Source organism: Hypanus sabinus, chromosome 28 (assembly GCF_030144855.1).
Source record: "Hypanus sabinus isolate sHypSab1 chromosome 28, sHypSab1.hap1, whole genome shotgun sequence".
NCBI lineage: Eukaryota > Metazoa > Chordata > Chondrichthyes > Myliobatiformes > Dasyatidae > Hypanus > Hypanus sabinus.
The window spans coordinates 45,026,604-45,052,348 of NC_082733.1; the positions used below are offsets into that span (position 1 = coordinate 45,026,604).

General features: G+C 58.3%; 1 protein-coding gene across 1 annotated transcript in view; it reads right to left on the bottom strand.

Moving 5' to 3' along the window:
• Positions 1 to 25,745, bottom strand: part of LOC132382328 (uncharacterized) — a 188,536-nt gene that overhangs the window by 150,510 nt on the left and 12,281 nt on the right. The window lies entirely within an intron of this gene.

Genomic DNA, 25,745 nt, shown 5'->3' on the forward strand with positions numbered 1-25,745 from the left:
GCGAGCGAGAGAGAGTGAGTGCGAGCGAGAGAGTGAGTGCGAGCGAGAGAGTGAGTGCGAGCGAGAGAGTGAGTGCGAGCGAGAGAGAGTGAGTGCGAGCAAGAGTGTGAGTGCGAGCGAGAGTGTGAGTGCGAGCGAGAGAGAGAGTGTGAGTGAGTGCGAGCAAGAGAGAGTGTGAGTGCGAGCGAGAGAGCGTGAGTGCGAGCGAGAGAGCGTGAGTGCGAGCGAGAGAGCGTGAGTGCGAGCGAGAGAGCGTGAGTGCGAGCGAGAGTGTGAGTGCGGGCGAGAGAGTGTGATTGCAAGCTAGAGTGTGAGTGCGAGCGAGTGTGAGTGAGAGCGAGCGAGTGTGAGTGCGAGCGAGAGTGTGAGTGCGAGCGAGAGAGTGTGAGTGCGAGCGAGAGAGTGTGAGTGAGAGCGAGCGAGTGTGAGTGCGAGCGAGAGTGTGAGTGCGAGCGAGAGTGAGTGTGAGTGCGAGCGAGAGAGTGAGTGCGAGCGAGAGAGTGTGAGTGCGAGCGAGAGAGCGTGAGTGCGAGCGAGAGAGTGTGAGTGCGAGCGAGAGAGCGTGAGTGCGAGCGAGAGAGTGTGAGTGCGAGCGAGAGTGTGTGAGTGCGAGCGAGAGTGTGAGTGCGAGCAAGAGAGTGTGAGTGCGAGCGAGAGTGTGAGTGCGAGCGAGAGAGTGTGAGTGTGCGAGAGAGTGTGAGTGCGAGCGAGAGTGTGAGTGAGCGAGAGAGTGTGAGTGCGAGCAAGAGAGTGTGAGTGCGAGCGAGAGTGTGAGTGCGAGCGAGAGAGTGTGAGTGCGAGCGAGAGAGAGTGTAAGTGAGTGCAAGAGAGTGTGAGTGCGAGCGAGAGAGTGTGATTGCGAGCGAGAGTGTGAGTGCGAGCGAGAGAGTGTGAGTGCGAGCGAGAGAGTGTGAGTGCGAGCGAGAGTGTGAGTGCGAGCGAGAGAGTGTGAGTGCGAGCGAGAGTGTGAGTGCGAGCGAGAGTGTGAGTGCGAGCGAGAGAGTGTGAGTGCGAGTGAGAGAGTGTGAGTGCGAGCGAGAGTGTGAGTGCGAGCGAGAGAGTGTGAGTGCGAGCGAGAGAGAGTGTAAGTGAGTGCAAGAGAGTGTGAGTGCGAGCGAGAGAGTGTGATTGCGAGCGAGAGTGTGAGTGCGAGCGAGAGAGTGTGAGTGCGAGCGAGAGAGTGTGAGTGCGAGCGAGAGTGTGAGTGCGAGCGAGAGAGTGTGAGTGCGAGCGAGAGAGTGTGAGTGCGAGCGAGAGAGTGTGAGTGCGAGCGAGAGAGTGTGAGTGCGAGCGAGAGAGTGTGAGTGCGAGCGAGAGAGTGTGAGTGCGAGCGAGAGAGTGTGAGTGCGAGCGAGAGAGTGTGAGTGCGAGCGAGAGAGTGTGAGTGCGAGCGAGAGTGTGAGTGCGAGCGAGAGTGTGAGTGAGCGAAAGAGTGTGAGTGAGAGCGAGAGAGTGTGAGTGCGAGCGAGAGTGTGAATGCGAGCGAGAGTGTGAGTGAGAGCGAGAGAGTGTGAGTGCGAGCGAGAGTGTGAGTGCGAGCGAGAGAGTGTGAGCGAGCGAGAGAGTGTGAGTGCGAGCGAGAGAGTGTGAGTGCGAGCGAGAGAGTGTGAGTGCGAGCGAGAGAGTGTGAGTGCGAGCGAGAGAGTGTGAGTGCGAGCGAGAGAGTGTGAGTGCGAGCGAGAGTGTGAGAGCGAGCGAGAGTGTGAGTGCGAGCGAGAGAGTGTGAGTGCGAGCGAGAGAGTGTGAGTGCGAGCGAGAGTGTGAGTGCGAGCGAGAGAGTGAGTGCCAGCGAGAGTGTGAGTGCGAGCGAGAGAGTGTGAGTGCGAGCGAGAGTGTGAGTGCGAGCGAGAGAGTGTGAGTGCGAGCGTGAGAGTGTGAGTGCGAGCGAGAGAGTGTGAGTGCGAGCGAGAGAGTGTGAGTGCGAGCGAGAGTGTGAGTGCGAGCGAGAGTGTGAGTGCGAGCGAGAGAGTGTGAGTGCGAGCGAGAGTGTGAGTGCGAGCGAGAGAGTGAGTGCGAGCGAGAGTGTGAGTGCGAGCGAGAGAGTGTGAGTGCTAGCGAGAGTGTGAGTGCGAGCGAGAGAGTGTGAGTGCGAGCGAGAGAGTGTGAGTGCGAGCGAGAGAGTGTGAGTGCGAGCGAGAGAGTGTGAGTGCGAGCGAGAGAGTGTGAGTGCGAGCGAGAGAGTGTGAGTGCGAGCGAGAGAGAGTGTAAGTGAGTGCAAGAGAGTGTGAGTGCGAGCGAGAGAGTGTGATTGCGAGCGAGAGAGTGTGAGTGAGTGCGAGAGTGAGTGTGAGCGAGAGTGTGAGTGCGAGCGAGAGAGTGTAAGTGAGTGCAAGAGAGTGTGAGTGCGAGCGAGAGAGTGTAAGTGAGTGCAAGAGAGTGTGAGTGCGAGCGAGAGAGTGTGATTGCGAGCGAGAGAGTGTGAGTGCGAGCGAGAGTGTGAGTGCGAGCGAGAGTGTGAGTGCGAGCGAGAGAGTGTGAGTGTGAGCGAGAGTGTGAGTGCGAGCGAGAGAGTGTGAGTGCGAGCGAGAGAGAGTGTAAGTGAGTGCAAGAGAGTGTGAGTGCGAGCGAGAGAGTGTGAGTGCGAGCGAGAGAGTGTGAGTGCGAGCGAGAGAGAGTGTAAGTGAGTGCAAGAGAGTGTGAGTGCGAGCGAGAGAGTGTGATTGCGAGCGAGAGAGAGTGTGAGTGCGAGCGAGAGAGTGTGAGTGCGAGCGAGAGAGTGTGAGTGCGAGCGAGAGAGTGTGAGTGCGAGTGAGAGAGTGTGAGTGAGAGCGAGAGTGTGAGTGCGAGCGAGAGAGAGTGAGTGCGAGCGAGAGTGTGAGTGCGAGCGAGAGAGTTTGTGCGAGCGAGAGAGTGTGAGTGCGAGCGAGAGAGAGTGTAAGTGAGTGCAAGAGAGTGTGAGTGCGAGCGAGAGAGTGTGAGTGCGAGCGAGAGAGTGTGATTGCGAGCGAGAGAGTGTGAGTGAGTGCGAGCGAGAGAGAGTGAGTGTGAGCGAGAGTGTGAGTGCGAGCGAGAGAGTGTGAGTGTGAGCGAGAGTGTGAGTGCGAGCGAGAGAGTGTGAGTGCAAGCGAGAGAGAGTGTAAGTGAGTGCAAGAGAGTGTGAGTGCGAGCGAGAGAGTGTGATTGCGAGCGAGAGAGTGTGAGTGAGTGCGAGCGAGAGAGAGTGAGTGTGAGCGAGAGTGTGAGTGCGAGCGAGAGAGTGTGAGTGCGAGCGAGAGTGTGAGTGCGAGCGAGAGAGAGTGTAAGTGAGTGCGAGCGAGAGAGTGTGAGTGCGAGCGAGAGAGTGTGAGTGCGAGCGAGAGAGTGTGAGTGCGAGCGAGAGAGTGTGATTGCGAGCGAGAGAGAGTGTGAGTGCGAGCGAGAGAGTGTGAGTGCGAGCGAGAGAGTGTGAGTGCGAGCGAGAGAGTGTGAGTGCGAGCGAGAGTGTGAGTGCGAGCGAGAGAGTGTGAGTGCGAGCGAGAGTGTGAGTGCGAGCGAGAGTGTGAGTGCGAGCGAGAGAGTGTGAGTGAGAGAGTGTGAGTGAGAGCGAGAGTGTGAGTGCGAGCGAGAGAGAGTGAGTGCGAGCGAGAGTGTGTGAGTGCGAGTGAGAGTGTGAGTGCGAGCAAGAGAGTGTGAGTGCGAGCGAGAGTGTGAGTGCGAGCGAGAGAGTGTGAGTGCGAGCGAGAGTGTGAGTGCGAGCGAGAGTGTGAGTGCGAGCGAGAGAGAGTGCGAGCGAGAGAGTGTGAGTGCGAGCGAGAGAGAGTGTGAGTGCAAGAGAGTGTGAGTGCGAGCGAGAGAGTGTGATTGCGAGCGAGAGAGTGTGAGTGAGTGCGAGCGAGAGAGAGTGAGTGTGAGCGAGAGTGTGAGTGCGAGCGAGAGAGTGTGAGTGGGAGCGAGAGTGTGAGTGCGAGCGAGAGAGTGTGAGTGCGAGCGAGAGTGTGAGTGCGAGCGAGAGTGTGAGTGCGAGCGAGAGAGTGTGAGTGCGAGTGAGAGAGTGTGAGTGAGAGCGAGAGTGTGAGTGCGAGCGAGAGAGTGTGAATGCGAGCGAGAGTGTGAGTGCGAGCGAGAGAGTGAGTGCGAGCGAGAGAGTGTGAGTGCGAGCGAGAGAGTGTGATTGCGAGCGAGAGAGTGTGAGTGAGTGCGAGTGAGAGAGTGTGAGTGCGAGCAAGAGAGTGTGAGTGCGAGCGAGAGAGTGTGAGTGCGAGCGAGAGTGTGAGTGCGAGCGAGAGAGTGTGAGTGCGAGCGAGAGAGTGTGAGTGCGAGCGAGAGAGTGTGAGTGCGAGCGAGAGAGTGTGAGTGCGAGCGAGAGAGTGTGAGTGCGAGCGAGAGAGTGTGAGTGCGAGCGAGAGAGTGTGAGTGCGAGCGAGAGAGAGTGTAAGTGAGTGCAAGAGAGTGTGAGTGCGAGCGAGAGAGTGTGATTGCGAGCGAGAGAGTGTGAGTGAGTGCGAGCGAGAGAGAGTGAGTGTGAGCGAGAGTGTGAGTGCGAGCGAGAGAGTGTGAGTGTGAGCGAGAGTGTGAGTGCGAGCGAGAGAGTGTGAGTGCGAGCGAGAGAGTGTGAGTGCGAGTGAGAGAGTGTGAGTGAGAGCGAGAGTGTGAGTGCGAGCGAGAGAGAGTGAGTGCGAGCGAGAGTGTGAGTGCGAGCGAGAGAGTTTGTGCGAGCGAGAGAGTGTGAGTGCGAGCGAGAGAGAGTGTAAGTGAGTGCAAGAGAGTGTGAGTGCGAGCGAGAGAGTGTGAGTGCGAGCGAGAGAGTGTGATTGCGAGCAAGAGAGTGTGAGTGAGTGCGAGCGAGAGAGAGTGAGTGTGAGCGAGAGTGTGAGTGCGAGCGAGAGAGTGTGAGTGTGAGCGAGAGTGTGAGTGCGAGCGAGAGAGTGTGAGTGCAAGCGAGAGAGAGTGTAAGTGAGTGCAAGAGAGTGTGAGTGCGAGCGAGAGAGTGTGATTGCGAGCGAGAGAGTGTGAGTGAGTGCGAGCGAGAGAGAGTGAGTGTGAGCGAGAGTGTGAGTGCGAGCGAGAGAGTGTGAGTGTGAGTGCGAGCGAGAGAGAGTGTAAGTGAGTGCGAGCGAGAGAGTGTGAGTGCGAGCGAGAGAGTGTGAGTGCGAGCGAGAGAGTGTGAGTGCGAGCGAGAGAGTGTGATTGCGAGCGAGAGAGAGTGTGAGTGCGAGCGAGAGAGTGTGAGTGCGAGCGAGAGAGTGTGAGTGCGAGCGAGAGTGTGAGTGCGAGCGAGAGAGTGAGTGCGAGCGAGAGAGTGTGAGTGCGAGCGAGAGAGTGTGAGTGAGTGCGAGCGAGAGAGAGTGAGTGTGAGCGAGAGTGTGAGTGCGAGCGAGAGAGTGTGAGTGTGAGCGAGAGTGTGAGTGCGAGCGAGAGAGTGTGAGTGCAAGCGAGAGAGAGTGTAAGTGAGTGCAAGAGAGTGTGAGTGCGAGCGAGAGAGTGTGATTGCGAGCGAGAGAGTGTGAGTGAGTGCGAGCGAGAGAGAGTGAGTGTGAGCGAGAGTGTGAGTGCGAGCGAGAGAGTGTGAGTGTGAGCGAGAGTGTGAGTGCGAGCGAGAGAGAGTGTAAGTGAGTGCGAGCGAGAGAGTGTGAGTGCGAGCGAGAGAGTGTGAGTGCGAGCGAGAGAGTGTGAGTGCGAGCGAGAGAGTGTGATTGCGAGCGAGAGAGAGTGTGAGTGCGAGCGAGAGAGTGTGAGTGCGAGCGAGAGAGTGTGAGTGCGAGCGAGAGTGTGAGTGCGAGCGAGAGAGTGTGAGTGCGAGCGAGAGTGTGAGTGCGAGCGAGAGTGTGAGTGCGAGCGAGAGAGTGTGAGTGAGAGAGTGTGAGTGAGAGCGAGAGTGTGAGTGCGAGCGAGAGAGAGTGAGTGCGAGCGAGAGTGTGAGTGCGAGCAAGAGAGTGTGAGTGCGAGCGAGAGTGTGAGTGCGAGCGAGAGAGTGTGAGTGCGAGCGAGAGTGTGAGTGCGAGCGAGAGAGAGTGCGAGCGAGAGAGTGTGAGTGCGAGCGAGAGAGAGTGTGAGTGCAAGAGAGTGTGAGTGCGAGCGAGAGAGTGTGATTGCGAGCGAGAGAGTGTGAGTGAGTGCGAGCGAGAGAGAGTGAGTGTGAGCGAGAGTGTGAGTGCGAGCGAGAGAGTGTGAGTGGGAGCGAGAGTGTGAGTGCGAGCGAGAGAGTGTGAGTGCGAGCGAGAGTGTGAGTGCGAGCGAGAGTGTGAGTGCGAGCGAGAGAGTGTGAGTGCGAGTGAGAGAGTGTGAGTGAGAGCGAGAGTGTGAGTGCGAGCGAGAGAGAGTGAGTGCGAGCGAGAGTGTGTGAGTGCGAGTGAGAGTGTGAGTGCGAGCAAGAGAGTGTGAGTGCGAGCGAGAGTGTGAGTGCGAGCGAGAGAGTGTGAATGCGAGCGAGAGTGTGAGTGCGAGCGAGAGAGTGAGTGCGAGCGAGAGAGTGTGAGTGCGAGCGAGAGAGTGTGATTGCGAGCGAGAGAGTGTGAGTGAGTGCGAGTGAGAGAGTGTGAGTGCGAGCAAGAGAGTGTGAGTGCGAGCGAGAGAGTGTGAGTGCGAGCGAGAGAGTGTGAGTGCGAGCGAGAGAGTGTGAGTGCGAGCGAGAGAGTGTGAGTGCGAGCGAGAGAGTGTGAGTGCGAGCGAGAGAGTGTGAGTGCGAGCGAGAGAGAGTGTAAGTGAGTGCAAGAGAGTGTGAGTGCGAGCGAGAGAGTGTGATTGCGAGCGAGAGAGTGTGAGTGAGTGCGAGCGAGAGAGAGTGAGTGTGAGCGAGAGTGTGAGTGCGAGCGAGAGAGTGTGAGTGTGAGCGAGAGTGTGAGTGCGAGCGAGAGAGTGTGAGTGCGAGCGAGAGAGAGTGTAAGTGAGTGCAAGAGAGTGTGAGTGCGAGCGAGAGAGTGTGAGTGCGAGCGAGAGAGTGTGAGTGCGAGCGAGAGAGAGTGTAAGTGAGTGCAAGAGAGTGTGAGTGCGAGCGAGAGAGTGTGATTGCGAGCGAGACAGAGTGTGAGTGCGAGCGAGAGAGTGTGAGTGCGAGCCAGAGAGTGTGAGTGCGAGCGAGAGTGTGAGTGCGAGCGAGAGAGTGTGAGTGAGCGAGAGAGTGTGAGTGCGAGCGAGAGTGTGAGTGAGCGAGAGAGTGTGAGTGCGAGCAAGAGAGTGTGAGTGCGAGCGAGAGTGTGAGTGCGAGCGAGAGAGTGTGAGTGCGAGCGAGAGAGAGTGTAAGTGAGTGCAAGAGAGTGTGAGTGCGAGCGAGAGAGTGTGATTGCGAGCGAGAGTGTGAGTGCGAGCGAGAGAGTGTGAGTGCGAGCGAGAGAGTGTGAGTGCGAGCGAGAGAGTGTGAGTGCGAGCGAGAGTGTGAGTGCGAGCGAGAGAGTGTGAGTGCGAGCGAGAGTGTGAGTGCGAGCGAGAGTGTGAGTGCGAGCGAGAGAGTGTGAGTGCGAGTGAGAGAGTGTGAGTGAGAGCGAGAGTGTGAGTGCGAGCGAGAGAGAGAGTGTGAGTGAGTGCGAGAGTGTGAGTGCGAGCGAGTGTGAGTGCGAATGAGAGAGAGAGTGTGAGTGAGTGCGAGCAAGAGAGAGTGTGAGTGAGTGCGAGCAAGAGAGAGTGTGAGTGCGAGCGAGAGAGTGTGTGAGTGCGAGCGAGAGTGTGAGTGAGTGCGAGCAAGAGAGAGTGTGAGTGCGAGCGAGAGAGTGTGAGTGCGAGCGAGAGAGTGTGAGTGCGAGCGAGAGAGTGTGAGTGCGAGCGAGAGTGTGAGTGCGAGCGAGAGAGTGTGAGTGCGAGCGAGAGTGTGAGTGCGAGCGAGAGTGTGAGTGCGAGCGAGAGTGTGAGTGCGAGCGAGAGAGTGTGAGTGCGAGCGAGAGTGTGAGTGCGAGCGAGAGAGTGTGAGTGCGAGCGAGAGAGAGTGAGTGAGAGCGAGAGTGTGAGTGCGAGCGAGAGAGTGTGAGTGCGAGCGAGAGAGTGTGAGTGCGAGCGAGAGAGTGTGAGTGCGAGCGAGAGAGTGTGAGTGCGAGCGAGAGAGTGTGAGTGCGAGCGAGAGAGTGTGAGTGAGAGCGAGAGTGTGAGTGCGAGCGAGAGAGTGTGAGTGCGAGCGAGAGTGAGTGTGAGTGCGAGCGAGAGAGTGTGAGTGCGAGCGAGAGAGTGTGAGTGCGAGCGAGAGAGTGTGAGTGCGAGCGAGAGAGTGTGAGTGCGAGCGAGAGAGCGTGAGTGCGAGCGAGAGTGTGAGTGCGAGAGAGAGTGAGTGAGAGCGAGAGTGTGAGTGCGAACGAGAGAGTGTGAGTGCGAACGAGAGAGTGTGAGTGCGAGCGAGAGAGTGTGAGTGCGAGCGAGAGAGTGTGAGTGCGAGCGAGAGAGCGTGAGTGCGAGCGAGAGTGTGAGTGCGAGAGAGAGTGAGTGAGAGCGAGAGTGTGAGTGCGAACGAGAGAGTGTGAGTGCGAACGAGAGAGTGTGAGTGCGAGCGAGAGAGTGTGAGTGCGAGCGAGAGCGTGTGAGCAAGAGAGAGTGAGTGTGAGCGAGAGTGTGAGTGCGAACGAGAGAGAGAGTGTGAGTGAGTGCGAGCTAGAGAGAGTGCGAGCAAGAGAGAGTGTGAGTGCGAGCGAGAGAGTGTGAGTGCGAGCGAGAGAGTGTGTGTGCGAGCGAGAGTGTGTGAGTGCGAGCGAGAGTGTGTGAGTGCGAGCGAGAGAGAGTGAGTGCGAGCGAGAGAGTGAGTGCGAGCGAGAGAGTGAGTGCGAGCGAGAGAGTGAGTGCGAGCGAGAGAGAGTGAGTGCGAGCAAGAGTGTGAGTGCGAGCGAGAGTGTGAGTGCGAGCGAGAGAGAGAGTGTGAGTGAGTGCGAGCAAGAGAGAGTGTGAGTGCGAGCGAGAGAGCGTGAGTGCGAGCGAGAGAGCGTGAGTGCGAGCGAGAGAGCGTGAGTGCGAGCGAGAGTGTGAGTGCGGGCGAGAGAGTGTGATTGCAAGCTAGAGTGTGAGTGCGAGCGAGTGTGAGTGAGAGCGAGCGAGTGTGAGTGCGAGCGAGAGTGTGAGTGCGAGCGAGAGAGTGTGAGTGCGAGCGAGAGAGTGTGAGTGAGAGCGAGCGAGTGTGAGTGCGAGCGAGAGTGTGAGTGCGAGCGAGAGTGAGTGTGAGTGCGAGCGAGAGAGTGAGTGCGAGCGAGAGAGTGTGAGTGCGAGCGAGAGAGCGTGAGTGCGAGCGAGAGAGTGTGAGTGCGAGCGAGAGAGCGTGAGTGCGAGCGAGAGAGTGTGAGTGCGAGCGAGAGTGTGTGAGTGCGAGCGAGAGTGTGAGTGCGAGCAAGAGAGTGTGAGTGCGAGCGAGAGTGTGAGTGCGAGCGAGAGAGTGTGAGTGTGCGAGAGAGTGTGAGTGCGAGCGAGAGTGTGAGTGAGCGAGAGAGTGTGAGTGCGAGCAAGAGAGTGTGAGTGCGAGCGAGAGTGTGAGTGCGAGCGAGAGAGTGTGAGTGCGAGCGAGAGAGAGTGTAAGTGAGTGCAAGAGAGTGTGAGTGCGAGCGAGAGAGTGTGATTGCGAGCGAGAGTGTGAGTGCGAGCGAGAGAGTGTGAGTGCGAGCGAGAGAGTGTGAGTGCGAGCGAGAGTGTGAGTGCGAGCGAGAGAGTGTGAGTGCGAGCGAGAGTGTGAGTGCGAGCGAGAGTGTGAGTGCGAGCGAGAGAGTGTGAGTGCGAGTGAGAGAGTGTGAGTGCGAGCGAGAGTGTGAGTGCGAGCGAGAGAGTGTGAGTGCGAGCGAGAGAGAGTGTAAGTGAGTGCAAGAGAGTGTGAGTGCGAGCGAGAGAGTGTGATTGCGAGCGAGAGTGTGAGTGCGAGCGAGAGAGTGTGAGTGCGAGCGAGAGAGTGTGAGTGCGAGCGAGAGTGTGAGTGCGAGCGAGAGAGTGTGAGTGCGAGCGAGAGAGTGTGAGTGCGAGCGAGAGAGTGTGAGTGCGAGCGAGAGAGTGTGAGTGCGAGCGAGAGTGTGAGTGCGAGCGAGAGAGTGTGAGTGCGAGCGAGAGAGTGTGAGTGCGAGCGAGAGAGTGTGAGTGCGAGCGAGAGAGTGTGAGTGCGAGCGAGAGAGTGTGAGTGCGAGCGAGAGAGTGTGAGTGCGAGCGAGAGTGTGAGTGCGAGCGAGAGTGTGAGTGAGCGAAAGAGTGTGAGTGAGAGCGAGAGAGTGTGAGTGCGAGCGAGAGTGTGAATGCGAGCGAGAGTGTGAGTGAGAGCGAGAGAGTGTGAGTGCGAGCGAGAGTGTGAGTGAGCGAGAGAGTGTGAGTGCGAGCGAGAGAGTGTGAGTGCGAGCGAGAGAGTGTGAGTGCGAGCGAGAGAGTGTGAGTGCGAGCGAGAGAGTGTGAGTGCGAGCGAGAGTGTGAGTGCGAGCGAGAGTGTGAGTGCGAGCGAGAGAGTGTGAGTGCGAGCGAGAGAGTGTGAGCGAGCGAGAGAGTGTGAGTGCGAGCGAGAGAGTGTGAGTGCGAGCGAGAGAGTGTGAGTGCGAGCGAGAGAGTGTGAGTGCGAGCGAGAGAGTGTGAGTGCGAGCGAGAGTGTGAGTGCGAGCGAGAGTGTGAGTGCGAGCGAGAGAGTGTGAGTGCGAGCGAGAGAGTGTGAGTGCGAGCGAGAGTGTGAGTGCCAGCGAGAGTGTGAGTGCGAGCGAGAGAGTGTGAGTGCGAGCGAGAGTGTGAGTGCGAGCGAGAGAGTGTGAGTGCGAGCGAGAGAGTGTGAGTGCGAGCGAGAGAGTGTGAGTGCGAGCGAGAGAGTGTGAGTGCGAGCGAGAGTGTGAGTGCGAGCGAGAGTGTGAGTGCGAGCGAGAGAGTGTGAGTGCGAGCGAGAGTGTGAGTGCGAGCGAGAGAGTGAGTGCGAGCGAGAGTGTGAGTGCGAGCGAGAGAGTGTGAGTGCTAGCGAGAGTGTGAGTGCGAGCGAGAGAGTGTGAGTGCTAGCGAGAGTGTGAGTGCGAGCGAGAGAGTGTGAGTGCGAGCGAGAGAGTGTGAGTGCGAGCGAGAGAGTGTGAGTGCGAGCGAGAGAGTGTGAGTGCGAGCGAGAGAGTGTGAGTGCGAGCGAGAGAGTGTGAGTGCGAGCGAGAGAGAGTGTAAGTGAGTGCAAGAGAGTGTGAGTGCGAGCGAGAGAGTGTGATTGCGAGCGAGAGAGTGTGAGTGAGTGCGAGAGTGAGTGTGAGCGAGAGTGTGAGTGCGAGCGAGAGAGTGTAAGTGAGTGCAAGAGAGTGTGAGTGCGAGCGAGAGAGTGTAAGTGAGTGCAAGAGAGTGTGAGTGCGAGCGAGAGAGTGTGATTGCGAGCGAGAGAGTGTGAGTGCGAGCGAGAGTGTGAGTGCGAGCGAGAGTGTGAGTGCGAGCGAGAGAGTGTGAGTGTGAGCGAGAGTGTGAGTGCGAGCGAGAGAGTGTGAGTGCGAGCGAGAGAGAGTGTAAGTGAGTGCAAGAGAGTGTGAGTGCGAGCGAGAGAGTGTGAGTGCGAGCGAGAGAGTGTGAGTGCGAGCGAGAGAGAGTGTAAGTGAGTGCAAGAGAGTGTGAGTGCGAGCGAGAGAGTGTGATTGCGAGCGAGAGAGAGTGTGAGTGCGAGCGAGAGAGTGTGAGTGCGAGCGAGAGAGTGTGAGTGCGAGCGAGAGAGTGTGAGTGCGAGTGAGAGAGTGTGAGTGAGAGCGAGAGTGTGAGTGCGAGCGAGAGAGAGTGAGTGCGAGCGAGAGTGTGAGTGCGAGCGAGAGAGTTTGTGCGAGCGAGAGAGTGTGAGTGCGAGCGAGAGAGAGTGTAAGTGAGTGCAAGAGAGTGTGAGTGCGAGCGAGAGAGTGTGAGTGCGAGCGAGAGAGTGTGATTGCGAGCGAGAGAGTGTGAGTGAGTGCGAGCGAGAGAGAGTGAGTGTGAGCGAGAGTGTGAGTGCGAGCGAGAGAGTGTGAGTGTGAGCGAGAGTGTGAGTGCGAGCGAGAGAGTGTGAGTGCAAGCGAGAGAGAGTGTAAGTGAGTGCAAGAGAGTGTGAGTGCGAGCGAGAGAGTGTGATTGCGAGCGAGAGAGTGTGAGTGAGTGCGAGCGAGAGAGAGTGAGTGTGAGCGAGAGTGTGAGTGCGAGCGAGAGAGTGTGAGTGCGAGCGAGAGTGTGAGTGCGAGCGAGAGAGAGTGTAAGTGAGTGCGAGCGAGAGAGTGTGAGTGCGAGCGAGAGAGTGTGAGTGCGAGCGAGAGAGTGTGAGTGCGAGCGAGAGAGTGTGATTGCGAGCGAGAGAGAGTGTGAGTGCGAGCGAGAGAGTGTGAGTGCGAGCGAGAGAGTGTGAGTGCGAGCGAGAGTGTGAGTGCGAGCGAGAGAGTGTGAGTGCGAGCGAGAGTGTGAGTGCGAGCGAGAGTGTGAGTGCGAGCGAGAGAGTGTGAGTGAGAGAGTGTGAGTGAGAGCGAGAGTGTGAGTGCGAGCGAGAGAGAGTGAGTGCGAGCGAGAGTGTGTGAGTGCGAGTGAGAGTGTGAGTGCGAGCAAGAGAGTGTGAGTGCGAGCGAGAGTGTGAGTGCGAGCGAGAGAGTGTGAGTGCGAGCGAGAGTGTGAGTGCGAGCGAGAGAGAGTGCGAGCGAGAGAGTGTGAGTGCGAGCGAGAGAGAGTGTGAGTGCAAGAGAGTGTGAGTGCGAGCGAGAGAGTGTGATTGCGAGCGAGAGAGTGTGAGTGAGTGCGAGCGAGAGAGAGTGAGTGTGAGCGAGAGTGTGAGTGCGAGCGAGAGAGTGTGAGTGGGAGCGAGAGTGTGAGTGCGAGCGAGAGAGTGTGAGTGCGAGCGAGAGTGTGAGTGCGAGCGAGAGTGTGAGTGCGAGCGAGAGAGTGTGAGTGCGAGTGAGAGAGTGTGAGTGAGAGCGAGAGTGTGAGTGCGAGCGAGAGAGAGTGAGTGCGAGCGAGAGTGTGTGAGTGCGAGTGAGAGTGTGAGTGCGAGCAAGAGAGTGTGAGTGCGAGCGAGAGTGTGAGTGCGAGCGAGAGAGTGTGAATGCGAGCGAGAGTGTGAGTGCGAGCGAGAGAGTGAGTGCGAGCGAGAGAGTGTGAGTGCGAGCGAGAGAGTGTGATTGCGAGCGAGAGAGTGTGAGTGAGTGCGAGTGAGAGAGTGTGAGTGCGAGCAAGAGAGTGTGAGTGCGAGCGAGAGTGTGAGTGCGAGCGAGAGAGTGTGAGTGCGAGCGAGAGAGTGTGAGTGCGAGCGAGAGAGTGTGAGTGCGAGCGAGAGAGTGTGAGTGCGAGCGAGAGAGTGTGAGTGCGAGCGAGAGAGTGTGAGTGCGAGCGAGAGAGAGTGTAAGTGAGTGCAAGAGAGTGTGAGTGCGAGCGAGAGAGTGTGATTGCGAGCGAGAGAGTGTGAGTGAGTGCGAGCGAGAGAGAGTGAGTGTGAGCGAGAGTGTGAGTGCGAGCGAGAGAGTGTGAGTGTGAGCGAGAGTGTGAGTGCGAGCGAGAGAGTGTGAGTGCGAGCGAGAGAGAGTGTAAGTGAGTGCAAGAGAGTGTGAGTGCGAGCGAGAGAGTGTGAGTGCGAGCGAGAGAGTGTGAGTGCGAGCGAGAGAGAGTGTAAGTGAGTGCAAGAGAGTGTGAGTGCGAGCGAGAGAGTGTGATTGCGAGCGAGAGAGAGTGTGAGTGCGAGCGAGAGTGTGAGTGCGAGCGAGAGAGTGTGATTGCGAGCGAGAGAGAGTGTGAGTGCGAGCGAGAGTGTGAGTGCGAGCGAGAGAGTGTGAGTGCGAGCGAGAGAGAGTGTAAGTGAGTGCAAGAGAGTGTGAGTGCGAGCGAGAGAGTGTGATTGCGAGCGAGAGAGTGTGAGTGAGTGCGAGCGAGAGAGAGTGAGTGTGAGCGAGAGTGTGAGTGCGAGCGAGAGAGTGTGAGTGTGAGCGAGAGTGTGAGTGCGAGCGAGAGAGTGTGAGTGCGAGCGAGAGAGAGTGTAAGTGAGTGCAAGAGAGTGTGAGTGCGAGCGAGAGAGTGTGAGTGCGAGCGAGAGAGTGTGAGTGCGAGCGAGAGAGAGTGTAAGTGAGTGCAAGAGAGTGTGAGTGCGAGCGAGAGAGTGTGATTGCGAGCGAGAGAGAGTGTGAGTGCGAGCGAGAGAGTGTGAGTGCGAGCGAGAGAGTGTGAGTGCGAGCGAGAGAGTGTGAGTGCGAGCGAGAGAGTGTGAGTGCGAGCGAGAGAGTGTGATTGCGAGCGAGAGAGAGTGTGAGTGCGAGCGAGAGAGTGTGAGTGCGAGCGAGAGAGTGTGAGTGCGAGCGAGAGTGTGAGTGCGAGCGAGAGTGTGAGTGCGAGCGAGAGTGTGAGTGCGAGCGAGAGAGTGTGAGTGCGAGTGAGAGAGTGTGAGTGAGAGCGAGAGTGTGAGTGCGAGCGAGAGAGAGTGAGTGCGAGCGAGAGTGTGTGAGTGCGAGCGAGAGTGTGTGAGTGCGAGCGAGAGAGTGTGAGTGCGAGCGAGAGTGTGAGTGCGAGCGAGAGAGTGTGAGTGCGAGCGAGAGTGTGAGTGCGAGCGAGAGAGTGAGTGCGAGCGAGAGAGTGTGAGTGTGAGCGAGAGTGTGAGTGCGAGCGAGAGAGTGTGAGTGCGAGCGAGAGAGAGTGTAAGTGAGTGCAAGAGAGTGTGAGTGCGAGCGAGAGAGTGTGATTGCGAGCGAGAGAGTGTGAGTGAGTGCGAGCGAGAGAGAGTGAGTGTGAGCGAGAGTGTGAGTGCGAGCGAGAGAGTGTGAGTGTGAGCGAGAGTGTGAGTGCGAGCGAGAGAGAGTGTAAGTGAGTGCAAGAGAGTGTGAGTGCGAGCGAGAGAGTGTGATTGCGAGCGAGAGAGAGTGTGAGTGCGAGCGAGAGAGTGTGAGTGCGAGCGAGAGAGTGTGAGTGCGAGCGAGAGAGTGTGAGTGCGAGCGAGAGTGTGAGTGCGAGCGAGAGAGTGTGAGTGCGAGCGAGAGTGTGAGTGCGAGCGAGAGTGTGAGTGCGAGCGAGAGAGTGTGAGTGCGAGTGAGAGAGTGTGAGTGAGAGCGAGAGTGTGAGTGCGAGCGAGAGAGTGTGAGTGCGAGCGAGAGTGTGAGTGCGAGCGAGAGAGTGTGAGTGCGAGCGAGAGTGTGAGTGCGAGCGAGAGAGTGAGTGCGAGCGAGAGAGTGTGAGTGCGAGCGAGAGAGAGTGCGAGTGCAAGAGAGTGTGAGTGCGAGCGAGAGAGTGTGATTGCGAGCGAGAGAGTGTGAGTGAGTGCGAGCGAGAGAGAGTGAGTGTGAGCGAGAGTGTGAGTGCGAGCGAGAGAGTGTGAGTGGGAGCGAGAGTGTGAGTGCGAGCGAGAGTGTGAGTGCGAGCGAGAGAGTGTGAGTGCGAGCGAGAGTGTGAGTGCGAGCGAGAGTGTGAGTGCGAGTGAGAGAGTGTGAGTGCGAGTGAGAGAGTGTGAGTGAGAGCGAGAGTGTGAGTGCGAGCGAGAGAGAGTGAGTGCGAGCGAGAGTGTGTGAGTGCGAGCGAGAGTGTGAGTGCGAGCAAGAGAGTGTGAGTGCGAGCGAGAGTGTGAGTGCGAGCGAGAGAGTGTGAGTGCGAGCGAGAGTGTGAGTGCGAGCGAGAGTGTGAGTGCGAGCGAGAGTGTGAGTGCGAGCGAGAGAGTGAGTGCGAGCGAGAGAGTGTGAGTGCGAGCGAGAGAGAGTGTGAGTGCAAGAGAGTGTGAGTGCGAGCGAGAGAGTGTGAGTGTGAGCGAGAGTGTGAGTGCGAGCGAGTGAGTGTGAGTGCGAGCGAGAGAGAGTGTAAGTGAGTGCAAGAGAGTGTGAGTGCGAGCGAGAGAGTGTGAGTGCGAGCGAGAGTGTGAGTGCGAGCGAGAGAGTGTGAGTGCGAGCGAGAGAGTGTGAGTGCGAGCGAGAGAGTGTGAGTGCGAGCCAGAGAGTGTGAGTGCGAGCGAGAGAGTGTGAGTGCGAGCGAGAGAGTGTGAGTGCGAGCGAGAGAGAGTGTAAGTGAGTGCAAGAGAGTGTGAGTGCGAGCGAGAGAGTGTGATTGCGAGCGAGAGAGTGTGAGTGAGTGCGAGCGAGAGAGAGTGAGTGTGAGCGAGAGTGTGAGTGCGAGCGAGAGAGTGTGAGTGTGAGCGAGAGTGTGAGTGCGAGCGAGAGAGTGTGAGTGCGAGCGAGAGAGAGTGTCAGTGAGTGCAAGAGAGTGTGAGTGCGAGCGAGAGAGTGTGAGTGCGAGCGAGAGAGGGTGAGTGCGAGCGAGAGAGAGTGTAAGTGAGTGCAAGAGAGTGTGAGTGCGAGCGAGAGAGTGTGATTGCGAGCGAGAGAGAGTGTGAGTGCGAGCGAGAGAGTGTGAGTGCGAGCGAGAGAGTGTGAGTGCGAGCGAGAGAGTGTGAGTGCGAGCGAGAGAGTGTGATTGCGAGCGAGAGAGAGTGTGAGTGCGAGCGAGAGAGTGTGAGTGCGAGCGAGAGAGTGTGAGTGCGAGCGAGAGTGTGAGTGCGAGCGAGAGTGTGAGTGCGAGCGAGAGTGTGAGTGCGAGCGAGAGTGTGAGTGCGAGCGAGAGAGTGTGAGTGCGAGTGAGAGAGTGTGAGTGAGAGCGAGAGTGTGAGTGCGAGCGAGAGAGAGTGAGTGCGAGCGAGAGTGTGTGAGTGCGAGCGAGAGTGTGTGAGTGCGAGCGAGAGAGTGTGAGTGCGAGCGAGAGTGTGAGTGCGAGCGAGAGAGTGTGAGTGCGAGCGAGAGTGTGAGTGCGAGCGAGAGAGTGAGTGCGAGCGAGAGAGTGTGAGTGCGAGCGAGAGAGAGTGTAAGTGAGTGCAAGAGAGTGTGAGTGCGAGCGAGAGAGTGTGATTGCGAGCGAGAGAGTGTGAGTGAGTGCGAGCGAGAGAGTGAGTGTGAGCGAGAGTGTGAGTGCGAGCGAGAGAGTGTGAGTGTGAGCGAGAGTGTGAGTGCGAGCGAGAGAGTGTGAGTGCGAGCGAGAGAGAGTGTAAGTGAGTGCAAGAGAGTGTGAGTGCGAGCGAGAGAGTGTGATTGCGAGCGAGAGAGTGTGAGTGAGTGCGAGCGAGAGAGAGTGAGTGTGAGCGAGAGTGTGAGTGCGAGCGAGAGAGTGTGAGTGTGAGCGAGAGTGTGAGTGCGAGCGAGAGAGAGTGTAAGTGAGTGCAAGAGAGTGTGAGTGCGAGCGAGAGAGTGTGATTGCGAGCGAGAGAGAGTGTGAGTGCGAGCGAGAGAGTGTGAGTGCGAGCGAGAGAGTGTGAGTGCGAGCGAGAGAGTGTGAGTGCGAGCGAGAGTGTGAGTGCGAGCGAGAGAGTGTGAGTGCGAGCGAGAGTGTGAGTGCGAGCGAGAGTGTGAGTGCGAGCGAGAGAGTGTGAGTGCGAGTGAGAGAGTGTGAGTGAGAGCGAGAGTGTGAGTGCGAGCGAGAGAGAGTGAGTGCGAGCGAGAGTGTGTGAGTGCGAGTGAGAGTGTGAGTGCGAGCAAGAGAGTGTGAGTGCGAGCGAGAGTGTGAGTGCGAGCGAGAGAGTGTGAGTGCGAGCGAGAGTGTGAGTGCGAGCGAGAGAGTGAGTGCGAGCGAGAGAGTGTGAGTGCGAGCGAGAGAGAGTGTGAGTGCAAGAGAGTGTGAGTGCGAGCGAGAGAGTGTGATTGCGAGCGAGAGAGTGTGAGTGAGTGCGAGCGAGAGAGAGTGAGTGCGAGCGAGAGTGTGAGTGCGAGCGAGAGAGTGTGAGTGGGAGCGAGAGTGTGAGTGCGAGCGAGAGTGTGAGTGCGAGCGAGAGAGTGTGAGTGCGAGTGAGAGAGTGTGAGTGAGAGCGAGAGTGTGAGTGCGAGCGAGAGAGAGTGAGTGCGAGCGAGAGTGTGTGAGTGCGAGTGAGAGTGTGAGTGCGAGCAAGAGAGTGTGAGTGCGAGCGAGAGTGTGAGTGCGAGCGAGAGAGTGTGAGTGCGAGCGAGAGTGTGAGTGCGAGCGAGAGAGTGAGTGCGAGCGAGAGAGTGTGAGTGCGAGCGAGAGAGAGTGTGAGTGCAAGAGAGTGTGAGTGCGAGCGAGAGAGTGTGATTGCGAGCGAGAGAGTGTGAGTGAGTGCGAGCGAGAGAGAGTGAGTGTGAGCGAGAGTGTGAGTGCGAGCGAGAGAGTGTGAGTGTGAGCGAGAGTGTGAGTGCGAGCGAGAGAGTGTGAGTGCGAGCGAGAGAGAGTGTAAGTGAGTGCAAGAGAGTGTGCGTGCGAGCGAGAGAGTGTGATTGCGAGCGAGAGAGTGTGAGTGAGTGCGAGCGAGAGAGAGTGAGTGTGAGCGAGAGTGTGAGTGCGAGCGAGAGTGAGTGTGAGTGCGAGCGAGAGTGTGAGTGCGAGCGAGAGAGTGAGTGCGAGCGAGAGAGTGTGAGTGCGAGCGAGAGTGTGAGTGCGAGCGAGAGAGTGTGAGTGCGAGCGAGAGAGTGTGAGTGCGAGCGAGAGAGTGTGAGTGCGAGCGAGAGTGAGTGCGAGCGAGAGAGTGTAAGTGAGTGCAAGAGAGTGTGAGTGCGAGCGAGAGAGTGTGATTGCGAGCGAGAGAGTGTGAGTGAGTGCGAGCGAGAGAGAGTGAGTGTGAGCGAGAGTGTGAGTGCGAGCGAGAGAGTGTGAGTGTGAGCGAGAGTGTGAGTGCGAGCGAGAGAGTGTGAGTGCGAGCGAGAGAGAGTGTAAGTGAGTGCAAGAGAGTGTGAGTGCGAGCGAGAGAGTGTGAGTGCGAGCGAGAGAGTGTGAGTGCGAGCGAGAGAGTGTGAGTGCGAGCGAGAGAGAGTGTAAGTGAGTGCAAGAGAGTGTGAGTGCGAGCGAGAGAGTGTGATTGCGAGCGAGAGAGAGTGTGAGTGCGAGCGAGAGAGTGTGAGTGCGAGCGAGAGAGTGTGAGTGCGAGCGAGAGAGTGTGATTGCGAGCGAGAGAGAGTGTGAGTGCGAGCGAGAGAGTGTGAGTGCGAGCGAGAGAGTGTGAGTGCGAGCGAGAGTGTGTGAGTGCGAGTGAGAGTGTGAGTGAGAGCGAGAGTGTGAGTGCGAGCGAGAGAGAGTGAGTGCGAGCGAGAGTGTGTGAGTGCGAGTGAGAGAGAGTGAGTGCGAGCGAGAGTGTGTGAGTGCGAGTGAGAGTGTGAGTGCGAGCAAGAGAGTGTGAGTGCGAGCGAGAGTGTGTGAGTGCGAGTGAGAGTGTGAGTGCGAGCGAGAGTGTGAGTGCGAGCGAGAGTGTGAGTGCGAGCGAGAGTGTGAGTGCGAGCGAGAGAGAGTGCGAGCGAGAGAGAGTGCGAGCGAGAGAGTGTGAGTGCGAGCGAGAGAGAGTGTGAGTGCAAGAGAGTGTGAGTGCGAGCGAGAGAGTGTGATTGCGAGCGAGAGAGTGTGAGTGAGTGCGAGCGAGAGAGAGTGAGTGTGAGCGAGAGTGTGAGTGCGAGCGAGAGAGTGTGAGTGGGAGCGAGAGTGTGAGTGCGAGCGAGAGTGTGAGTGCGAGCGAGAGAGTGTGAGTGCGAGCGAGAGTGTGAGTGCGAGCGAGAGTGTGAGTGCGAGCGAGAGAGTGTGAGTGCGAGTGAGAGAGTGTGAGTGAGAGCGAGAGTGTGAGTGCGAGCGAGAGAGAGTGAGTGCGAGCGAGAGTGTGTGAGTGCGAGTGAGAGTGTGAGTGCGAGCAAGAGAGTGTGAGTGCGAGCGAGAGTGTGAGTGCGAGCGAGAGAGTGTGAGTGCGAGCGAGAGTGTGAGTGCGAGCGAGAGAGTGAGTGCGAGCGAGAGAGTGAGTGCGAGCGAGAGAGTGTGAGTGCGAGCGAGAGAGAGTGTGAGTGCAAGAGAGTGTGAGTGCGAGCGAGAGAGTGTGATTGCGAGCGAGAGAGTGTGAGTGAGTGCGAGCGAGAGAGAGTGAGTGTGAGCGAGAGTGTGAGTGCGAGCGAGAGAGTGTGAGTGTGAGCGAGAGTGTGAGTGCGAGCGAGTGAGTGTGAGTGCGAGCGAGAGAGAGTGTAAGTGAGTGCAAGAGAGTGTGAGTGCGAGCGAGAGAGTGTGAGTGCGAGCGAGAGAGTGTGAGTGCGAGCGAGAGAGTGTGAGTGCGAGCGAGAGAGTGTGAGTGCGAGCGAGAGAGTGTGAGTGCGAGCGAGAGAGAGTGTAAGTGAGTGCAAGAGAGTGTGAGTGCGAGCGAGAGAGTGTGATTGCGAGCGAGAGAGTGTGAGTGAGTGCGAGCGAGAGAGAGTGAGTGTGAGCGAGAGAGTGTGAGTGCGAGCGAGAGAGTGTGAGTGTGAGCGAGAGTGTGAGTGCGAGCGAGAGAGTGTGAGTGCGAGCGAGAGAGAGTGTAAGTGAGTGCAAGAGAGTGTGAGTGCGAGCGAGAGAGTGTGAGTGCGAGCGAGAGAGTGTGAGTGCGAGCGAGAGAGAGTGTAAGTGAGTGCAAGAGAGTGTGAGTGCGAGCGAGAGAGTGTGATTGCGAGCGAGAGAGAGTGTGAGTGCGAGCGAGAGAGTGTGAGTGCGAGCGAGAGAGTGTGAGTGCGAGCGAGAGTGTGAGTGCGAGCGAGAGAGTGTGATTGCGAGCGAGAGAGAGTGTGAGTGCGAGCGAGAGAGTGTGAGTGCGAGCGAGAGAGTGTGAGTGCGAGCGAGAGTGTGAGTGCGAGCGAGAGTGTGAGTGCGAGCGAGAGTGTGAGTGCGAGCGAGAGTGTGAGTGCGAGCGAGAGTGTGAGTGCGAGCGAGAGAGTGTGAGTGCGAGTGAGAGAGTGTGAGTGAGAGCGAGAGTGTGAGTGCGAGCGAGAGAGAGTGAGTGCGAGCGAGAGTGTGTGAGTGCGAGCGAGAGTGTGTGAGTGCGAGCGAGAGAGTGTGAGTGCGAGCGAGAGTGTGAGTGCGAGCGAGAGAGTGTGAGTGCGAGCGAGAGTGTGAGTGCGAGCGAGAGAGTGTGAGTGCGAGCGAGAGTGTGAGTGCGAGCGAGAGAGTGAGTGCGAGCGAGAGAGTGTGAGTGCGAGCGAGAGAGAGTGTAAGTGAGTGCAAGAGAGTGTGAGTGCGAGCGAGAGAGTGTGAATGCGAGCGAGAGAGTGTGAGTGAGTGCGAGCGAGAGAGTGTGAGTGTGAGCGAGAGTGTGAGTGCGAGCGAGAGAGTGTGAGTGCGAGCGAGAGAGAGTGTAAGTGAGTGCAAGAGAGTGTGAGTGCGAGCGAGAGAGTGTGATTGCGAGCGAGAGAGTGTGAGTGAGTGCGAGCGAGAGAGAGTGAGTGTGAGCGAGAGTGTGAGTGCGAGCGAGAGAGTGTGAGTGTGAGCGAGAGTGTGAGTGCGAGCGAGAGAGAGTGTAAGTGAGTGCAAGAGAGTGTGAGTGCGAGCGAGAGAGTGTGATTGCGAGCGAGAGAGAGTGTGAGTGCGAGCGAGAGAGTGTGAGTGCGAGCGAGAGAGTGTGAGTGCGAGCGAGAGAGTGTGAGTGCGAGCGAGAGTGTGAGTGCGAGCGAGAGAGTGTGAGTGCGAGCGAGAGTGTGAGTGCGAGCGAGAGTGTGAGTGCGAGCGAGAGTGTGAGTGCGAGCGAGAGAGTGTGAGTGCGAGTGAGAGAGTGTGAGTGAGAGCGAGAGTGTGAGTGCGAGCGAGAGAGAGTGAGTGCGAGCGAGAGAGAGTGAGTGCGAGTGAGAGTGTGAGTGCGAGCAAGAGAGTGTGAGTGCGAGCGAGAGTGTGAGTGCGAGCGAGAGAGTGTGAGTGCGAGCGAGAGTGTGAGTGCGAGCGAGAGAGTGAGTGCGAGCGAGAGAGTGTGAGTGCGAGCGAGAGAGAGTGTGAGTGCAAGAGAGTGTGAGTGCGAGCGAGAGAGTGTGATTGCGAGCGAGAGAGTGTGAGTGAGTGCGAGCGAGAGAGAGTGAGTGTGAGCGAGAGTGTGAGTGCGAGCGAGAGTGTGAGTGCGAGCGAGAGTGTGAGTGCGAGCGAGAGAGTGTGAGTGCGAGCGAGAGTGTGAGTGCGAGCGAGAGTGTGAGTGCGAGTGAGAGAGTGTGAGTGCGAGTGAGAGAGTGTGAGTGAGAGCGAGAGTGTGAGTGCGAGCGAGAGAGAGTGAGTGCGAGCGAGAGTGTGTGAGTGCGAGTGAGAGTGTGAGTGCGAGCAAGAGAGTGTGAGTGCGAGCGAGAGTGTGAGTGCGAGCGAGAGAGTGTGAGTGCGAGCGAGAGTGTGAGTGCGAGCGAGAGAGTGAGTGCGAGCGAGAGAGTGTGAGTGCGAGCGAGAGAGAGTGCGAGTGCAAGAGAGTGTGAGTGCGAGCGAGAGAGTGTGATTGCGAGCGAGAGAGTGTGAGTGAGTGCGAGCGAGAGAGAGTGAGTGTGAGCGAGAGTGTGAGTGCGAGCGAGAGAGTGTGAGTGTGAGCGAGAGTGTGAGTGCGAGCGAGAGAGTGTGAGTGCGAGCGAGAGAGAGTGTAAGTGAGTGCAAGAGAGTGTGCGTGCGAGCGAGAGAGTGTGATTGCGAGCGAGAGAGTGTGAGTGAGTGCGAGCGAGAGAGAGTGAGTGTGAGCGAGAGTGTGAGTGCGAGCGAGAGTGAGTGTGAGTGCGAGCGAGAGTGTGAGTGCGAGCGAGAGAGTGAGTGCGAGCGAGAGAGTGTGAGTGCGAGCGAGAGTGTGAGTGCGAGCGAGAGAGTGTGAGTGCGAGCGAGAGAGTGTGAGTGCGAGCGAGAGAGTGTGAGTGCGAGCGAGAGAGTGTGAGTGCGAGTGAGAGAGTGTGAGTGTGAGCGAGAGAGTGTGAGTGCGAGCGAGAGAGTGTGAGTGCGAGCGAGAGAGTGTGAGTGCGAGCGAGAGAGTGTGAGTGCGAGCGAGAGAGTGTGAGTGCGAGCGAGAGAGAGTGTAAGTGAGTGCAAGAGAGTGTGAGTGCGAGCGAGAGAGTGTGAGTGCGAGCGAGAGTGTGAGTGCGAGCGAGAGAGTGTGAGTGCGAGCGAGAGAGTGTGAGTGCGAGCGAGAGAGTGTGAGTGCGAGCGAGAGAGTGTGAGTGCGAGTGAGAGAGTGTGAGTGTGAGCGAGAGAGTGTGAGTGCGAGCGAGAGAGTGTGAGTGCGAGCGAGAGAGTGTGAGTGCGAGCGAGAGAGTGTGAGTGCGAGCGAGAGAGTGTGAGTGCGAGCGAGAGAGAGTGTAAGTGAGTGCAAGAGAGTGTGAGTGCGAGCGAGAGAGTGTGATTGCGAGCGAGAGAGTGTGAGTGAGTGCGAGCGAGAGAGAGTGAGTGTGAGCGAGAGTGTGAGTGCGAGCGAGAGAGTGTGAGTGTGAGCGAGAGTGTGAGTGCGAGCGAGAGAGTGTGAGTGCGAGCGAGAGAGTGTGAGTGCGAGCGAGAGAGAGTGTGAGTGCGAGCGAGAGAGTGTGAGTGCGAGCGAGAGAGTGTGAGTGCGAGCGAGAGAGTGTGATTGCGAGCGAGAGAGAGTGTGAGTGCGAGCGAGAGAGTGTGAGTGCGAGCGAGAGAGTGTGAGTGCGAGCGAGAGTGTGAGTGCGAGCGAGAGTGTGAGTGCGAGCGAGAGTGTGAGTGCGAGCGAGAGTGTGTGAGTGCGAGCGAGAGTGTGAGTGCGAGCGAGAGAGTGTGAGTGCGAGCGAGAGTGTGAGTGCGAGCGAGAGAGTGTGAGTGCGAGCGAGAGTGTGAGTGCGAGCGAGAGAGTGAGTGCGAGCGAGAGAGTGTGAGTGCGAGCGAGAGAGAGTGTAAGTGAGTGCAAGAGAGTGTGAGTGCGAGCGAGAGAGTGTGATTGCGAGCGAGAGAGTGTGAGTGAGTGCGAGCGAGAGAGAGTGAGTGTGAGCGAGAGTGTGAGTGCGAGCGAGAGAGTGTGAGTGCGAGCGAGAGAGTGTGATTGCGAGCGAGAGAGAGTGTGAGTGCGAGCGAGAGAGTGTGAGTGCGAGCGAGAGAGTGTGAGTGCGAGCGAGAGAGTGTGAGTGCGAGCGAGAGTGTGAGTGCGAGCGAGAGTGTGAGTGCGAGCGAGAGTGTGAGTGCGAGCGAGAGAGTGTGAGTGCGAGTGAGAGAGTGTGAGTGAGAGCGAGAGTGTGAGTGCGAGCGAGAGAGAGTGAGTGCGAGTGAGAGTGTGTGAGTGCGAGCGAGAGTGTGAGTGCGAGCGAGAGAGTGTGAGTGCGAGCGAGAGTGTGAGTGCGAGCGAGAGAGTGTGAGTGCGAGCGAGAGTGTGAGTGCGAGCGAGAGAGTGAGTGCGAGCGAGAGAGTGTGAGTGAGTGCGAGCGAGAGAGAGTGAGTGTGAGCGAGAGTGTGAGTGCGAGCGAGAGAGTGTGAGTGTGAGCGAGAGTGTGAGTGCGAGCGAGAGAGTGTGAGTGCGAGCGAGAGAGTGTAAGTGAGTGCAAGAGAGTGTGAGTGCGAGCGAGAGTGAGTGTGAGTGCGAGCGAGAGTGTGAGTGCGAGCGAGAGTGTGAGTGCGAGCGAGAGTGTGAGTGCGAGCGAGAGAGTGTGAGTGCGAGCGAGAGAGTGTGAGTGCGAGCGAGAGAGTGTGAGTGAGTGCGAGCGAGAGAGAGTGAGTGCGAGCGAGAGAGTGTGAGTGAGTGCGAGCGAGAGAGAGTGAGTGTGAGCGAGAGTGTGAGTGCGAGCGAGAGAGTGTGAGTGTGAGCGAGAGTGTGAGTGCGAGCGAGAGAGTGTGAGTGCGAGCGAGAGAGAGTGTAAGTGAGTGCAAGAGAGTGTGAGTGCGAGCGAGAGAGTGTGATTGCGAGCGAGAGAGAGTGTGAGTGCGAGCGAGAGAGTGTGAGTGCGAGCGAGAGAGTGTGAGTGCGAGCGAGAGAGTGTGAGTGCGAGCGAGAGAGTGAGTGTGAGCGAGAGTGTGAGTGCGAGCGAGAGTGAGTGTGAGTGCGAGCGAGAGTGTGAGTGCGAGCGAGAGTGTGAGTGCGAGCGAGAGTGTGAGTGCGAGCGAGAGTGTGAGTGCGAGCAAGAGAGTGTGAGTGCGAGCGAGAGTGTGAGTGCGAGCGAGAGAGTGTGAGTGCGAGCGAGAGTGTGAGTGCGAGCGAGAGAGTGAGTGCGAGCGAGAGAGTGTGAGTGCGAGCGAGAGAGAGTGTGAGTGCAAGAGAGTGTGAGTGCGAGCGAGAGAGTGTGATTGCGAGCGAGAGAGTGTGAGTGAGTGCGAGCGAGAGAGAGTGAGTGTGAGCGAGAGTGTGAGTGCGAGCGAGAGAGTGTGAGTGTGAGCGAGAGTGTGAGTGCGAGCGAGAGAGTGTGAGTGCGAGCGAGAGAGAGTGTAAGTGAGTGCAAGAGAGTGTGCGTGCGAGCGAGAGAGTGTGATTGCGAGCGAGAGAGTGTGAGTGAGTGCGAGCGAGAGAGAGTGAGTGTGAGCGAGAGTGTGAGTGCGAGCGAGAGTGAGTGTGAGTGCGAGCGAGAGAGTGAGTGCGAGCGAGAGAGTGAGTGCGAGCGAGAGAGTGAGTGCGAGCGAGAGTGTGAGTGCGAGCGAGAGAGTGTGAGTGCGAGCGAGAGAGTGTGAGTGCGAGCGAGAGAGTGTGAGTGCGAGCGAGAGAGTGTGAGTGCGAGCGAGAGAGTGTGAGTGCGAGCGAGAGAGTGTGAGTGCGAGCGAGAGAGTGTGAGTGCGAGCGAGAGAGTGTGAGTGCGAGCGAGAGAGTGTAAGTGAGTGCAAGAGAGTGTGAGTGCGAGCGAGAGAGTGTGATTGCGAGCGAGAGAGTGTGAGTGAGTGCGAGCGAGAGAGAGTGAGTGTGAGCGAGAGTGTGAGTGCGAGCGAGAGAGTGTGAGTGTGAGCGAGAGTGTGAGTGCGAGCGAGAGAGTGTGAGTGCGAGCGAGAGAGAGTGTAAGTGAGTGCAAGAGAGTGTGAGTGCGAGCGAGAGAGTGTGAGTGCGAGCGAGAGAGTGTGAGTGCGAGCGAGAGAGTGTGAGTGCGAGCGAGAGAGAGTGTAAGTGAGTGCAAGAGAGTGTGAGTGCGAGCGAGAGAGTGTGATTGCGAGCGAGAGAGAGTGTGAGTGCGAGCGAGAGAGTGTGAGTGCGAGCGAGAGAGTGTGAGTGCGAGCGAGAGAGTGTGAGTGCGAGCGAGAGAGTGTGAGTGCGAGCGAGAGAGTGTGATTGCGAGCGAGAGAGAGTGTGAGTGCGAGCGAGAGAGTGTGAGTGCGAGCGAGAGTGTGAGTGCGAGCGAGAG